Below are 15848 nucleotides of genomic sequence, written 5' to 3' on the forward strand. Positions count from 1 at the left end.
TAATTCACTTATAAATGGTGAGAAAAAATAATGAAAAGAATAAAGGTTCTTTTCTAATACAATAAGTATCTGTTTTCTGAGACATATTGCTGGGGAAAAAATATTCTCAATTTTTCCAATGTTTTGATTCTTTAGTAAATGGGCTTGTACTTTGAAGTTTTATAGTTTGAAAATTCAACTTATGTTTTAAAAATGTGCCCTTCTGACAAAGACGTGACCAGTAGAAACTAATTTTCAAAAAGTTACTTTGTCACACCTTATGTATTATATATTCTCATTCATGTTCTATAATATTTTATGGCCATGAAATAACATCCCATTTAAGTGAGTAGTATCAAATATAAAAATTAGACATAGGTATCATAGTTTAAAATGGCACTAAAATCTATGGCACAGTCTAAATGTTTTCATGAAGAACATACCCTAGGAATTTACGGATGTTAAGTACTAAAGATCCTAAAGGTAGACAAACTAAAATTGAAGTACACAATTACATTTCTAATGAGTACATTTCAGATGTCTGCTATTAAAAATGTAGCTGTCTTTTTTTAAACAACTGAAAGATACGTGGATTTTCTCAAATGATTTTTAAATGTTTATTAAAGTAACACATGAAAACAGAGTTTATGTGAAACATTAGTAATGTTTAAGTATTACCAAATTTAAGATGAAATACAGAAATATCTTGCCCCACACCTTCCCAAACACACACACACACACACACACACACTCTCTCTCTCTTTCTCACACTCACGTGTCATGCCTGTGCACAAATTTCTCACCTTTAATTTTCCTAAAAGTCTGTTTTAATTTTTTATTCTGGGACTTATTTCCATGTTTCTGAATAGGTACTTATTCTGCTAATTATTGATATATCAATTTTATACATTATTTGGCTTCTTATTTTGGAAGATAATGCTTTGGCCCACTTATATCCCCTTCAACATCTTCTTATCTCACTTCTCCTTCTTTTTCTCCTTCCAGTATACTAACCTTAGAAACATTGGCTATATTGATATTTAGAATTTGAATTATTATAACCATGTAAATATTGTGAACTATGAGCTGAGTGTTCTATTACGACTGCATTTCTTTTCTGGGACTATATTTATTCTTTGAATTAATAATAAATCCATTTTCCCCAATTTACTTATGTTTTTCTAAACCTGTCACGAATTCTTGAAATCTGTAACAGAAGTTTTTAAATATTCTAAAACTTATTTCATAATTTTATTTAATTAATTAATTAATTTAATTTTTTAGAGATGGGGTCTTGATCTGTCACTCAAGCTTAAGTTCGGTGGCCTAAACATTGCTCTCTGTAGCCTCAAACTCCTGGGCTCAAGAGATCCACCACGTTAGCCTCTTGAGTATTTATAAAACCTATTATTTATACTTTAGTTATTAAGTTTCCCCTCACTATAGTCTTCCTGGAAACCACAGACCTCCTGTCCAATCTGGCTGGGTAGATGTTATTTAGGTCTGTCCCATAAACTGTTTATGTTTTTCTTTACTCTGATGATGGCTTTGTTTTCTACATCTTATATTTGTTTTTTTCTTGTTTAACCACTCTATTCAGAAGTGATTCTCAACTGCTTTCTGCTTGACTAGAGCGTGGAGCAGATTCCAAACTTAAACGCCTTTATTCTATCTAACACTTAAATAGAAATCAGTTTAGAAATATGTTTTAGTTATAGATTCAAGTTTAAAAATATTGCTCAGAATATTCAATATCATGTAGCTTCTGATGCTGCTCTTGAAAATCTTCTATGATTATGATTCCTATGGCTTTGTATGTGATCAGTTTTCTTTTCTTTCTCTCTCTTCCCAAATGTTCAGTACTATCTCTTTAGCCCAGTGTTCTGAAATGTTTCAATACTATGTGTTGGTTTCACACTTTTTTCTTTCCCTGGGTTGATGAGCAATCTCAATCTGAAAACTCTCTATCAAAACAGTTCAATGACATTTTCTCTCTATTTTCTCTATTCCTTTTCTCTGTCAAACATTATTTATTAGTTAGATATTCAACCTTCTAGGTCTTTCTTTTCTCTAATTCTTCCTTATTTATACAATCCTGTTCTTGTTTCATGGGTGTTATAATTTCTCTGTGTGACAGCATTTTAACAACAGGTTGTTTTTTGTTGTTTTCTTTTTTTTTTTAATTTCAAAATATTATGAAGGTACAAATGTTTTTGCTTACATTTCCTAATTTTCTTATGCAAGAGTCAGGGGTATAAGTGTGCCCATCATCCAGATAATGTTCATTTTACCCGTTAGGTAGGTTTTTACCTATTCCATCCTAACTCCTTCCCCTTGTTTGATTTCCACTGAGTTTTACTTCCCTCTGTGCACATGTGTGCTCATTGGTTAGTTTCAGTTTAATAGCAAGTACATGTGGTGTTTGTTTTTCAATTAGACGATTCACTTAGAATAATGGTTTCTACTTCCACCCAAATTGTTGGAAAAGACCTTAACTTATCCTTTTTCATGGCACAATAGTATTCTATGGTATACATATACCACAATTTGTTAATCCACTCATAAACTTATGGGCACTTGGGTTGATTCCACATCTTTGCAATTGTGATCTGTGCTACAATAAACATTAGACTGCAGATGTCTTTTTGATAAAATGACTTATTTTCCTTTGGGTAAATATCCAGTAGTGAGATTGCTGGAACAAATGGTAGGTCTACTTTTAGTTCTTTGAGGAATCTCCATACTGTTTTCAATAGAGGTTATTTTCATTTGCAGTCCTACAAACAGTGTATAAATGTTCCTTTCTCTCGGCATCCATGCCAACATCTATTGTTTTTGGCCTTTTTAATAAAAGCCATTCTAACTGGAGAAAGGTGCTCTCTCACTGTGATTCACATTTCTCTGGTATTTAGTGACATTGAGAGCATTTTTAACATGTTTCTTGGCCATTTATCTATCTTCTTTTGAAAAGTTTTTGTTCATGTTTTTTGACTAGTTTTTAACAGAGTGGTTTGTTTTCTTCTTGCTGGTTTCTTTGAGTTCTTTATAGATTCTGCTTATTAGCCTTCTATCAGATACATAGCTTGTGAATATGTTTTCCCATTCTGTAGGTTGTCTATTTGATCTGCTGATTGTTTCCTTGGCTGTGCAGAAGCCTTTTAATTTAATCAAGTCCTTTTTACTTATTTTTGTTGTTGCCGTGATTGTCACTGGGGTCTTCTTCATAAATTATTTGCCTAGGCTGATAGCTAGAAGGGGTTATCCAATATTTTCTTCTAGAACTCTTATGGTTTCATGCCTTACATTTAAACCTTTTGTCCATCTTAAATTAATTTTTGTGAGTGGTGAGAGGTAAGGATCCTGTTTCAATCCTCTGCATGTGGATATACAATTCTCCCAGCACCATTTATTGAATAGGGCTTCTTTTCCCAAGTGTTTATTATTGTATGCTTTGTCAAAGGTCAGTTGGCTATATGTGGATGGTTTTATATCTGGGTTCTCTGTTCTGTTTCATTGGTCTATGTCTCTATTTTTGTGCCAATACCATACTTTTTTTATTACTATACCTTTGTAGTATTGTTTGAACTCTGGTAATGTGATGCCTCCAGTTTTGTTCTTTCCTTAAGGTTGTTTTGGCTATTTGAGCTCTTTTCTGGTTCCACACAAAGCTTATTTTTTTTTTTTAATATCTGTGAAATATGCCATTGGTATATTGATGGGGATGTCATTGAATTTGTAGATCACTTACATGGTATGGACATTTTAGCAGTGTTGATTTTGCCAATCCATGAGCATGATATGTTTTTCCATTTGTTTGTGTCATCTGTGATTTCTTTTCACAGCATTTTGTAGTTCTCTTCGTAGAGATCTTTCTCCTCCTTGGTTAAGTATATTCCTAGGTATTTTATTTTTTTGTAGCTGTTGTGAATGGTACTGACTCTTTGATTTGACTCTCAGCTTGATTATTTGTGTATAGGAATGTTACTGATTTGTGCACATTGATTTCGTAACCTGAGACTTTGCTGAATTTATTTTTCAATTCCAGGAGTTTCTTGGTGGAGTCTTCTGGATTTTCTAGATATAAGATCATGTCATCTGCAAAAAGTGATAGTTTGACCTCCTCTTTTCCTTTCCTTTCTCCTCTTTTGGATACACTTAATTTCTTTCTCTGGCCTGATTCCTCTGGCTAGAACTTCCAGCACTATGCTCAATAGAAGTGGTGACTGTGGGCATCCTTGTCTTGTTCAAGATCTTAGTGAAAATGCTTTCAAGTTTTCCTCATTCCATATGAATTGGCTGTGGGTTTGTCATATGGCTTTTATAATCTTGAAATATATTTCTTCTATGCCTTGTTTGTCGAAGTTTCTTTTTTTATATGAAATTGTGCTGAATTTTGTCAAATGCTTTTTCTGCATCTCTTGAGATGATCATATGATCTTTATTTTCGCTTCTGTTTACATGGTGAATCACATTTATTGATTTATGTATGTCAAACCAACCTTGCATCCCTGGAATAAAGCCCACTTTGTCATGATGGATTATTATTTTTTATGTCATATTGAATTTGGCTTGCTAATATTTTATTGAGGATTTTTGCATTTATATTCATGAGGGACACTGGTCTGTAGTTTTCTTTTTTGTTGTTGTGTTCTTTCCTGGCTTTGTTGTCAAGTGACAGTGGCTTTGTAGAATGAGTTGAGGAGGATTCCCTCCTTCTCTATGTTGTGAAATAATTTCTGCATTATGGATACCAGCTCTTCTTTATAGGTTTGGTATAATTTGGCTGTGATTCCATCTGTTCTGGGGCTTTTTTTACTGGAAACATTTTTATTACTACTTCAATCTCATTGCTCATTATTGGTCTGTCCAAGGAGTTCTATTTTTCCAGATTGAATATTAGGAGGTTGTGTGTTTCCAGGAATTTTCCCTTTTCCTGTACTTTTTTGAGTTTATATGTGTAGAGATTTTCATAGTATTCACAGATGATATTTTGCATATCTATGGTATCAGTTGTAATATCTCCTTTTTTTCTGATTGAGCTTATGTGGGTCATTTCTCTTTTATTCATGGTTAATCCAGCAAGAGATCTATCAATTTTGTTTATCTTTTCAAAGAACCAACTCTTTGTATCATTGATCCTTTGTATTGTTATTTTGTTTTTCATTGCATTTACTTCTCCTCTGACCATAGTTATTTCTTATCTTCTGCTTGCTTTGGGTTTGATATGCTCATCCTTGTCTAGTTCCTTGAGACATGTCATTAGATTTTTAATTTGTGATCTTTCTGTCCTTTTGATGTAGGCATTTTAAGACTGAATTTTACCCTTAGGACTGCTTTTGCTGAATCCCACAGATTTTACTAGATTGTGTGCCAATTGTTGTTAAGTTCAAGGAATCTTTTGATTTTCATCTTAATTTCATTATTGACCCAAAAATTGTTTAGCAGTATGTTGTTTAATTTTTATGACTTTGTATAGAATTGAGTCTTTCTCTTACAATTGATTCCTAGTTTTATTCCACTGTGGTCTGAGAAGATACAGAGTATATTTCTAAACTAACAGGTTATTTTTAAATAAAATGTTCTTTTAATGTATCCCTGCCTTTATTGTATCTTAGTTTCTTTCTCCCTACTCCTCACTGCATTGTTCTCTGTTGTATACACTGGAGGCTTTCTTCAAATGGCATGTGAACTATTGTAGATTAGTAATACTTAGTTGCAATTTACCAAAAAGACTTTTGGAAACTCTGTGACAACTGATGATTTCTACTATAGAATTTTCAGATTAGGAACTAGATGTTTCATTGTGGATGAAGACAGAGATTGGAGCTGGTGATGCTGATGTTCACTCATTGGATGAGAGATAATAATTGATGATATGAGACTACTTGAGACATCTTAAAATAAAGCTTAAGATTAAGCTTTAAGATTTCTTAAAGATTAAGAAATATCAATATTTTATTGATAACCTGTGGCATTCATTTAAGAATTTAAAACATAAGGTATTATTGAAGTCAAGATCATTGTTAGCAATATAGTTCTTTCTTGAGTATATTTATTGAGCATCTTCTATGTTCCAAGCTCTGTTTAAGTGCTTAAATATAGTGGTGGGATTAATAGACAAGGCTCTTGCGCTCAGTGGGATTATTATATCATGTTATCACCAACAACATGGAACTTTGCCACTGAAATGTGATGGAAAAGGCATATTTCCTCTGTGAACATTTATGTGTTTTCTTTGTTTAATAGAATTATTTCTCACAGGCAAGAAAATTCTAGGAAAAAAATGCAGTAACAATATATTTAATCACATCCACATGGCCAGATCATTATCACCTGGTCTTTTTTTTTTTTTTTTAGAAGGACACAGTAATTCAAATTCAATGGCTATCAAACCCATCCTCACCTCATACATGCTCAGTGAAATAAAAGGCGACCTACTGGGGCTAGACGTCTGACTTACTAATTTCATAGACACTATAGAGTGGCAGGTCTTTCTGGGACAGCTAAAGTCAAGATAAGGTTTACAAGCAATGGTTAGCTCTAATGTCCTTTTATTGCATAGCTTTGGTCATACAGGACTTCAAAGACTCTACCTATATAATTATCGCCACAACACTTTTTTAATGTCAAGCAAAGTTTATTTGAAAATTGCTATAGTCATCCTAGAAATAGCCATTATAGCACAGCCATTGACAATTTTACAGCCATTTCAAATGACTGAATACAGTCGAAAAGAGAAATTTCTTTATATGGCACCTAATTTCCTTCATTACTGCATGTAAATAAGAAACTTAAGAGAGATTATGCAGCCACATTTCATACTATGATATTTTTTGTTAAATTGCATATTTTGCTTTCTGAATATTATTGACATAACTACAATGAGACTTGGCATTTGATTTTATTGTAGCTGCATATAAAGTTGGATTTTTCAAAATGCCAATTTGGAACAAAATTGACAAAACAACTTGAGAGCTGTACTTCACAGAGTAACATACTGGCAAACAACACTACTGTCTCAAGAGAGATTAACCTTGTAAGCAAGTTATGCAGGTGATTCAAATCCAGTTAATCTCACATAAAAAATGTTAATTGCATTGGCAAAGACGTTGCCTCTGATCACTCCACAGTTATATAATTAGAAATCAGCCCAGTCAGAGAGACTCTAATCTAATTGATAAGCAGTCAGCAAACAGCCCTTGAGATTTCTCCCTTTGTTTTTCAATATGTGGTCAGGCATAAGGTTATAACATGGAAACATCAGTGACCTTATTTTGACATGTGTTAAAATTAAGTTTGCTTGTTATTCAATAGTTCAAGATTTTCATGCATATTTAGTTTTACTGTGTAGAGCTTCATGGGTGCAAAGTCTGGGGTCATTAATAGGTATTGAGCATAATCACTTATCAATTTACTGGATGCTTCTATTATCAATGTGTGTTCTAATCCTTCTAAATTTCCATTTCTTTGCGGATGATTTTAGGACAAGAGGAGAGACCCAAGGCACTTTCTTGTAATTTTTGTCATTTGTTTCTGAAAGGGACTTAGCTTTGCATTTGACTTATGATCACAGTAGCACCATTAGATGCTTTCCTACGAATGGAAAGCATCTAGAAATACATTTTTAGCCAGAGCCTTTGCTGAATTTCTTTATCAACTCCAGGAATCTCTTAATGGAAACTTTGGGGTTTTCTAGATATAAGATAATATCATCAGCAAAGAGCAATAGTTTGACCTTCTCTTTCCCCTTTTGGATACACTTAATTTCCTTCTCTTGCCTGATTGCTCTGGCTAGGACTTCTGGCACTGTGTTGAATAGAAGTGGCATACTTCTCTTGTTCCAGTTCTGACTGGGAGTGCTTTCAACTTTTCCCCATTCAGGATGTTTGCTGTGCATTTGCCATATATGGCTTTCATAATTTTTAGGTATGTTACAGCTATGCCTATGTTTTTTAAAGTTTTATCATTAAAGGGTGCTAAGTTTTGTCAAATGTTTTTTCTGTATCTATTGAGATGAATTGATCATACGACCTTTGTTTTTGCTCCTTTTTATGTGGTAAATCATATTTATGGATTTACATGTGTTGCATCATCCTTCCATCCCTGGATAAAGCCCACTTACTTGCTCATGGTGGATTTTTTTTTTTTTTTTTGATGTGCTACTGAATTTGGTTTGCTAGGATTTTATTGAGAACTTTTGCCTCTATATTCATGAGGGATATCAGTCTATAGTTTTCTTTTTTTGTTGTGTCCTTTCCTGGCTTTGGTAACAAGGTGATACTGGCTTTGTAGAATGAGTTGGGAAGCATTCCTTCCTTCTCAGTGTTATGAAATAATTTCTGCAATATGGATACCAATTCTACTTTGTAGGTCTGATAAAATTCAGCTGTGACAACATCTAGTCTTGGACATTTTTTTTTGGTTGGAAGAGATTTTATTGTTGCTTCAATCTTGTTGCTCATTATTGGTCTGTTCAGGAGTTCTGTTTCTTCCTGACTGAGTTTTGGGAAGTTGTGTGTTTCCAGGAATTTATCCAAATCCTCAACTTTTTCAAGTTTTGCATAGAGATTTTTACAGTATTCATGGATTATATTTTGTATTTCTGTGGTATCAGTTGTAATATCTCCTTTTACATTTCTGATTCAGCCTATTTGGGTCCTTTCTTTTCTATTTTTGATTAATCTAGTGAGAAGTCTATCAGTTTTGTTTATCTTTTCAAACAGCCAATGCTTTGGTTCATTACTCTCCTATACTATTTTTTGTTTCTTATTTCATTTACTTCTGTTCTAACCTTAATTATTTCTTTTCTTCTGCTGGGTTTGGGATTAGCTTGTTCTTTCTTTCTTTAGTTCTTTGAGTTGTTTTATTGGATTGTTGATTTGTGATCTTTCTGTGTTGTTGATGTAGGCATTTAAGTCTATGAATTTTCCCTTAGGACTGCTTTTGCTGAATCCCACAGACTGATTACTTGTGTTCCTTTTGTCATTTAGTTTGAGGAATCTTTAAATTTTAACCTTAATATCTTCTTTGACTTAATAATCATTCAGCAGTAGATTGTTTAGTTTCCATGATTTTGTGTAGAACTGAATGTTTCTTTTGGAGTTGATTTCTAATTTTATTCCACTATGGTCTGAGAAAATATATGGCAAAATTTCAATTTTTTTTTAATATGTTGAGACATGTTTTGTGGTCTAAGATGTGATCAATCTTAGTGAATGTTCTATGTGCTAATGAGAAGAATGTATAGTTAGTAGTTTTGGGGTAGAATGTTCTGTAAATGTCTGTTAGGCCCACTTGTTCTAGAGTTCTATGTAAGTCCAGTGTTTATTCATTTATTTTCTTCTTGGAGGATCTGTCCAGTTCTTTCAGTGAGATATTGAAATCACCAGCAATTATGATGTTGCTTTTATCACTTTGTTTAGATCTAGTAGGGTCTGCTTTATGAATCTGGGTGAACTTGTGTCAGGTGCATAAATATTTAGGATTGTTTTTTCTTCTTGAAGAATTGCTCCTTTTGCTATTATATAATGACACAAATCAGTAGCATTCCTATACACCAACAACAGTCAAGCTGAAAGTCAAATCAAAGACTCAATACCTTTCAAAATAGCTACAAAGAAAATAAAATACCTGGAAATATATTTAAGTTGGAAGGGAGGTGAAAGATCTCTACAAAAAGAACTATAAATCATTGAAGAAGGAAATTGCAGATAATGTAAACAAATGGAAAAACGTATCACGCTTATGGATCAGCAGAATCAACATTGTTAGAATGTCCATACTACCCAAAGTGATTTACAGATTCAATGCAATACCCATCAAAATACCAATGTCATATTTCACAGATATAGAGAAAATAATTCTATGCTTTATTTGGAACCAGAAAAGAGTCCAAATATCCAAAGAAACTTAAGCAAAAGGGGCAAATCTGGAAGCATCACTTATCAGACTTCTAGCCATATTTCAAGACTATGGTAACCTAAACACCAAAACAGCATGGTACTGGCAAAAAAATGGGGACATAAACCAATGAAACAGAACAGAGAACCCAGATATAAAACCATCCACATATTGCCACTGGATCTTTGACAAATAGACAGCAATATACAATGGGGAAAAATCCCTATTCAATAAATGATGCTGGGCAAATTGAATAACCACATTTAAAAGATTCAAAGAACATCTATATGTCTCACTATTCAAAAAAATTAATTAAAGATGTATAATAGATTTAAATCTAAGACATGAAACCATAAGAATTCTAGAAGAAAATGTTTGAAAATCTCTTCTAGATATTGGTCTAGGCAAAGAATTTATGAAAATGAACCAAGGGCAATCACAGCAACCACAAAAATAAATAAGTGACACTTAATTAAATTAAAAAGCCTCTGCACAGCCAAGGAAACTATCAACAAACCAAATAAATTACCTACAAAATGGGAGAAAATATTCACATGCTAACATATAATAAAGGGTTAATAACCATATTCTGCAAGGAACTCAAGCAAATCAGCAAGAAAAAATCAAAGAACCCCATTAAAAATTGGGCAAAAGACATGAACAGAAACTTCTCAAAAGAAGATAGACTAATGTCCAATAAACATATGAAAAAATGCTCATTGTTACTAGTTATTAGAGAAATCCCAGTCAAAACCACAATAAGATAGTACCTTTCCCCAGGGAGAATGGCTTTTATCAAAAAGTCTCCCCCAAAATAGATGCTGGCATGGATGTGGAGAAAAATGAGCACTTATACACTGTTTGTGGGACTGCAAACTAGTGAGACCTCTATGGAAAACAGTATGGAGATTCCTCAAAGAACTAAAATAGACTTTCCATTTGATCCAGCAATCCCACTACTGGGTATTTACCAAAAGGAAGAAGAAAGTCATTTTATCAAAAAGACACCTGTGCTCAAATGTTTATTGCAGTGCAATTCACAGTTGCAAAGATGTGGAATCAACCCAAGTTTCCATCAATTCATGAGAGGATTAATAAAATATGGTATATGTATACCATGGAGTATACTTGGCTATAAAACAAAATGAATTAATATCTTTTGCAACAATCTAGTTGGAACTGGAGACCATCCTCCTAAGTGAAATATCACAAGAATCGAAAATCGAAATCACCGCCAGGCGTGGTGGCTAATGCCTGTAATCCTAGCTCTCTGGGAGGCCGAGGCGGACAGATTATTTGAGCTCAGGAGTTGAAAACCAGTCTGAGCAAGAGCAAGACCCTGTCTCTACTATAAAAATAGAAAGAAATTAATTGGCCAACTAATATATATAGAAAAATATTAGCCAGGCATGGTGGCTCATGCCTGTAGTCCCAGCTACTCAGGAGGCTGAGGCAGGAGGATCGCTTGAGCCCAGGAGTTTGAGGTTGCTGTGAGCTAGGCTGATGCCACGGCACTCACTCTAGCCTAGGCGACAAAGTGAGACTCTGTCTCAAAAAAAAAAAAAGAAAAAAGAAAATCGAACACCACATATACTCGGTGTTAAATTGGAACTAGCCAATCAGCACTCATGTGCACATATGGGAGTAAACCTCAATGGAAATCATGCAGATGGGAGGGAGAAGGATAGGATGGATGATATCATACCTAATGGGTATAATGTAAATTATCTGGGTTATGGACTCAGTTATAACTTTGACTCAAGCAGTACAAAAGCAATCCATGTAACCAAAATATTTTACCTCTTTAATATTCTCTAATAAAAGAAATTAAAAACATAAAAAGTAGAAAGTAAAAATATAAAAATAATTCAGTGACTAAAGCAGAAAATAAAATATATTTTCAGCCTGTACAACTTCTTTAGTCTTTAATTATGTGTATGATTCTCATATTTTCTGGAAATAATATCTCGTTAAGGAAAATGGAAAACAATTCTTACAAAAATATTCTTCTATTTAAACAAATGTTAGGTAAACCTACAGTTTTTGACACATTGTTTTCTCCAGGCAATTATGAAAATTGCAAAGCAGAAGGTGATTTTAGTAAAATTAACAGAAAATAATTGGAATAATGTATTATACAATTTAGAAATAATTGCTGGAAATTATGCTATGGAAATTCTCAGACTAATGGTTTATAATTTGTGACCAAATTTCAATATCTCAGTAAATCCCTATGTTACTTTGTTAGACAGTACTACCTAAGATAATCAAGTATAAAACTCATTTTGATGTGTCATGTGATGTTCATCCCTGTTATTCTTTGTATCCATTTTTTCTATCAGTTGAATTCATTTTGTACCATGAGCCAATGTCAGGCTTCCAAAAATTGTATACTACATACTCTCCTGTGGTTATCTAGTTGCTAAGCAACTAGACTCTGCTTGAGGGCAGAAAGGTTCTGCCCAATGAACCTTGCACAATGAACCTTGAGGAAGGTTCATTGTGAAGTTCTATAACCCACTGGGTTCATTAAAATAGGATAGGGGATCCTATATCTTGCTTCTGTTTGAAATTATAACTAAGATACTTCTACGTGTATCCTTATAAAATAATGGGCTTAGAACATGGCTGAAAACCAAAAAATCCTTATGGATACTGATAGTGTTTCCTGGAGGAAGAGGCAACTTAGTTTTGTGGCATGTCTAATGTAAAGTTCCCCCTTCAGAGTAATTATGTGTTACAATTTTGTGACTGGTAGCATGTCAAGGAAAAGATACAAAAACTTTGCCTGAATGTACACATATGATGGAACTAGTCTCACACTGTTTTGCAATTTATTTTATACTCAGCAATAGTGTCGTGAAACTTTCCATATTAGATAGGTAAGTAACTTTAATATCCAATGACTTATTAGTTTTTCAGTGTATGAACTTGCCACAATTTATCCTAAAATCCCCTATTTTCCAATACTGCCAGCATTGCTGCAATGATCCTGTATACTTCTTATTTTTGTTGCTTTGATAATTATAAATTATCAAATTGATTGTTCTGTATCATTATATATTGTAGATTATCTGTATATAATGGTTATTTTGGTTCTTCTTCAAAACTCACACTTCCTTTTTATCACTGCTTACTAATGTTAATATGTTCATCTTGTTCCTGACTTCAATGGGCATGGCTTTTGTATTTTACTTTTTCAAACAATGTTGGCATTTAATTTCTGGGAAAATATCTTCATAAGGCTTAAGAAGTTTCTTTTTATTCTTTAATAGTTTTTTTAAATCCAAGAATTATATATACACATATGATCATATATATTATTATTTCCCCTTTTATAGGAATAGCTTCGTTTATTTTGTTTAGAATTAATTTGAGTTTAAGTAACAGAAACATGACTAACAATGGCTTAAGCATAAAAGGTTCATTTTTCTCAAACCTACTGGTTCTCCAGTGAAATGATCTTACACATTCACACACACACACACACACACACACACACACAAATACACATGCACACAATATCCATGTGTTATCTACCAGTCTATTTCAATTTGTTAAACTGAAAGTTGAGAATCTTTCTAAGTTTTCTTTTTCACCCTCCATATCCAAATTCCAATTTTGATGTCTCTTGAATCTGTACCCTTTTTCCATATTGTGAGAACCCCTGTGTCAGTTTAAGCAGAAATAATTTCTTATAACAATACTCTGACCTAATTCACTGCTTTATGTTTCTCTTCTAGTTTATCTTTCACAGAACTGACAACAGAATCTTTTTCATATGCTTATTAAAAATGTTGCTCTCTTGCTTAAAGTCCTTCAACATATATCACCCTCAGGGCAGAGCTCACATTCCCTGACATGGGATACAAGGCCCTTGGTCTTGCCACTCGCTATCTATCTGCCTAGCTTTGTCTCCCATCAATTTCCCAGATGAAACCAAGCTGCTGGCTATTACCAGCTTGGCCACTGAGCTCGAAGCCTGTAGGACAGGCTGTGGTAACATGTTCTGAATGAATAAGTGGATGAGAGAAAGACTTCTGTAGCTTGTTCATCCCTATGTTAGGTTATGGTATGGTATTTCTGTTAAAATCAGAGGGAATAGGAAGGGTCTCTTCCTGACAAACCACTTTTCAATCTCAAGTGATATCGATAGCGACTTAAGTGTCTTTAACATTGAGTTGATGCAGTTTTTAGGTAATTGGATTAATAGCCCCATGTAATAGCAGAGAAAAAGTCAATTCTTCTTCCCATGCTAAGGACTCATTTTTACTACTAACATTTGACACACTAATAAGAATATACTAATGCTATTGCCTATTTACTGCTAGAAATGAAAGCTCAGTATCGACTATACCAACCTTAAAATAGCTGTTTTGGGCACATAGTGTCTAAAGTACCAAAGAATAATATTAAATCATTCGATCCAATGTGCAGATTTTTCCTGTTGTCTAGGGGGCACACTTTGCTGCTAATTAATTCTGACTGCCTAAAATCTTTAAAAGCAACCATTTTTCTTTAGTTTTTTTATGGATTATTTATAAATTATACATTTAAAAAATTTCCATGATAAAATGCTATTTGCATTGTTTTATGGCTTAGGATTCTGGATTCTTGGAGTACAGACACTGGAACATATGCAGGTCTGTGTTTTGAAAAAAAATTTCATCCCTACTGTCAAATTCTCGGAGAGATACACTTGTCTTCCTTCTAAATGCCAGAGATGGTTGGCTTTATTGCAATAAAATATTTCTCTTGCAACTTACACATTTGTTTTATAAATATAGAACTTGATTTAGTCAATAAAATCATATACTCTCTATACATAAGCTATCTGAAGTAATTTATTGTCTTTGAAGGTTTCCTGTTAAATGTATTTCAGTTTTTGCATCACTATGTTCAAAATTCTAAATTAGAAGTTTTGAAACTAAAGTCCCAAGTGGTTAAATATGTCCAGATGTCCAGATAAACTGTGTCAACTTCCTATGGAGCTCATCTTTCTCCTCCTTGACTTAGTCCTCTTTCTATCTCAATAAGTAGCAATATTGGACTTGCCTATGGTTTGAAGACATGTACTAACAAAATTTAAATGGTAATTTTTCGAGTGTTAGATCATTATCAAAGAAGGAAGAAATTGTACAAGGAGTGCAAGTGTTTGGAGATACACAAAACTACTTTTTGTTTTATATTTTTCTTGGATGGTAAGATTTTTATGGATAGCAATTTATTTTCCTCAATCTTTAGATAGAGGAGTGTTAGAATACAAGTCAACAGTGTAAAGTACTGATTAATAAAAGAATAAAAGATGGATGCACTAAAAGAGAATGCTAAAGAAATTGAAAATAAAAGTTAAGTAAGATAAAATTGGATAAATATTTTGAACACTTAGGAAGAAACCATGGAAGAAGGCCTTAGAAAATTTTGTGTGATTGTAAATAGTTTTCAGTGATTAATGATGGCAGTCTTTGTATTTAAGAAAAAATATCAGGTAGACAACTTTCCGTAAATGAGGTGAAAATATTCATGAGGGTATTGGGCCCTTGTCAAATAATATCCTAAGTGGGAAAATTTAAATAACATGTGTGATAGCGCACATTTTTTGGTTTTCTGTAGCATTCTTGAGGAATAGTAATATGTTTCCCTTCTAAGGTTTCCTATCCATTTCAACTTTTAGTTTTTCTACTATAAGATTTGATAATCGATTAATCATTTTTTTCATATTTCCTTGTTTTTGTAGAATTGTGTTCTGATTTTTTATGATAGGATCCAGCTGTCCACTTTAGTTCAGGAATTCACAGAAAAATCAATTTAATATTTTTTATACAAGGTTGTATGGTCTTATTTACAAACCATAGCTATTCTAGTATTCCAAAATATTTTATTTCATTCAATTATTTTGGATTTGTAAGGACTTATCATGACCTAGCTGACTTAGAGATTTACATACCTATAAATCAAAGATAAACTAC

The 15848-nt window shown here is 33.1% G+C and overlaps 1 protein-coding gene across 15 annotated transcripts in view; it reads left to right on the forward strand.

Annotated features, from left to right (window-relative positions):
* Positions 1 to 15848, forward strand: part of ROBO2 (roundabout guidance receptor 2) — a 1246890-nt gene that overhangs the window by 1067391 nt on the left and 163651 nt on the right. The window lies entirely within an intron of this gene.

Source organism: Microcebus murinus, chromosome 1, assembly GCF_040939455.1.
Source record: "Microcebus murinus isolate Inina chromosome 1, M.murinus_Inina_mat1.0, whole genome shotgun sequence".
Classification (NCBI taxonomy): domain Eukaryota; kingdom Metazoa; phylum Chordata; class Mammalia; order Primates; family Cheirogaleidae; genus Microcebus; species Microcebus murinus.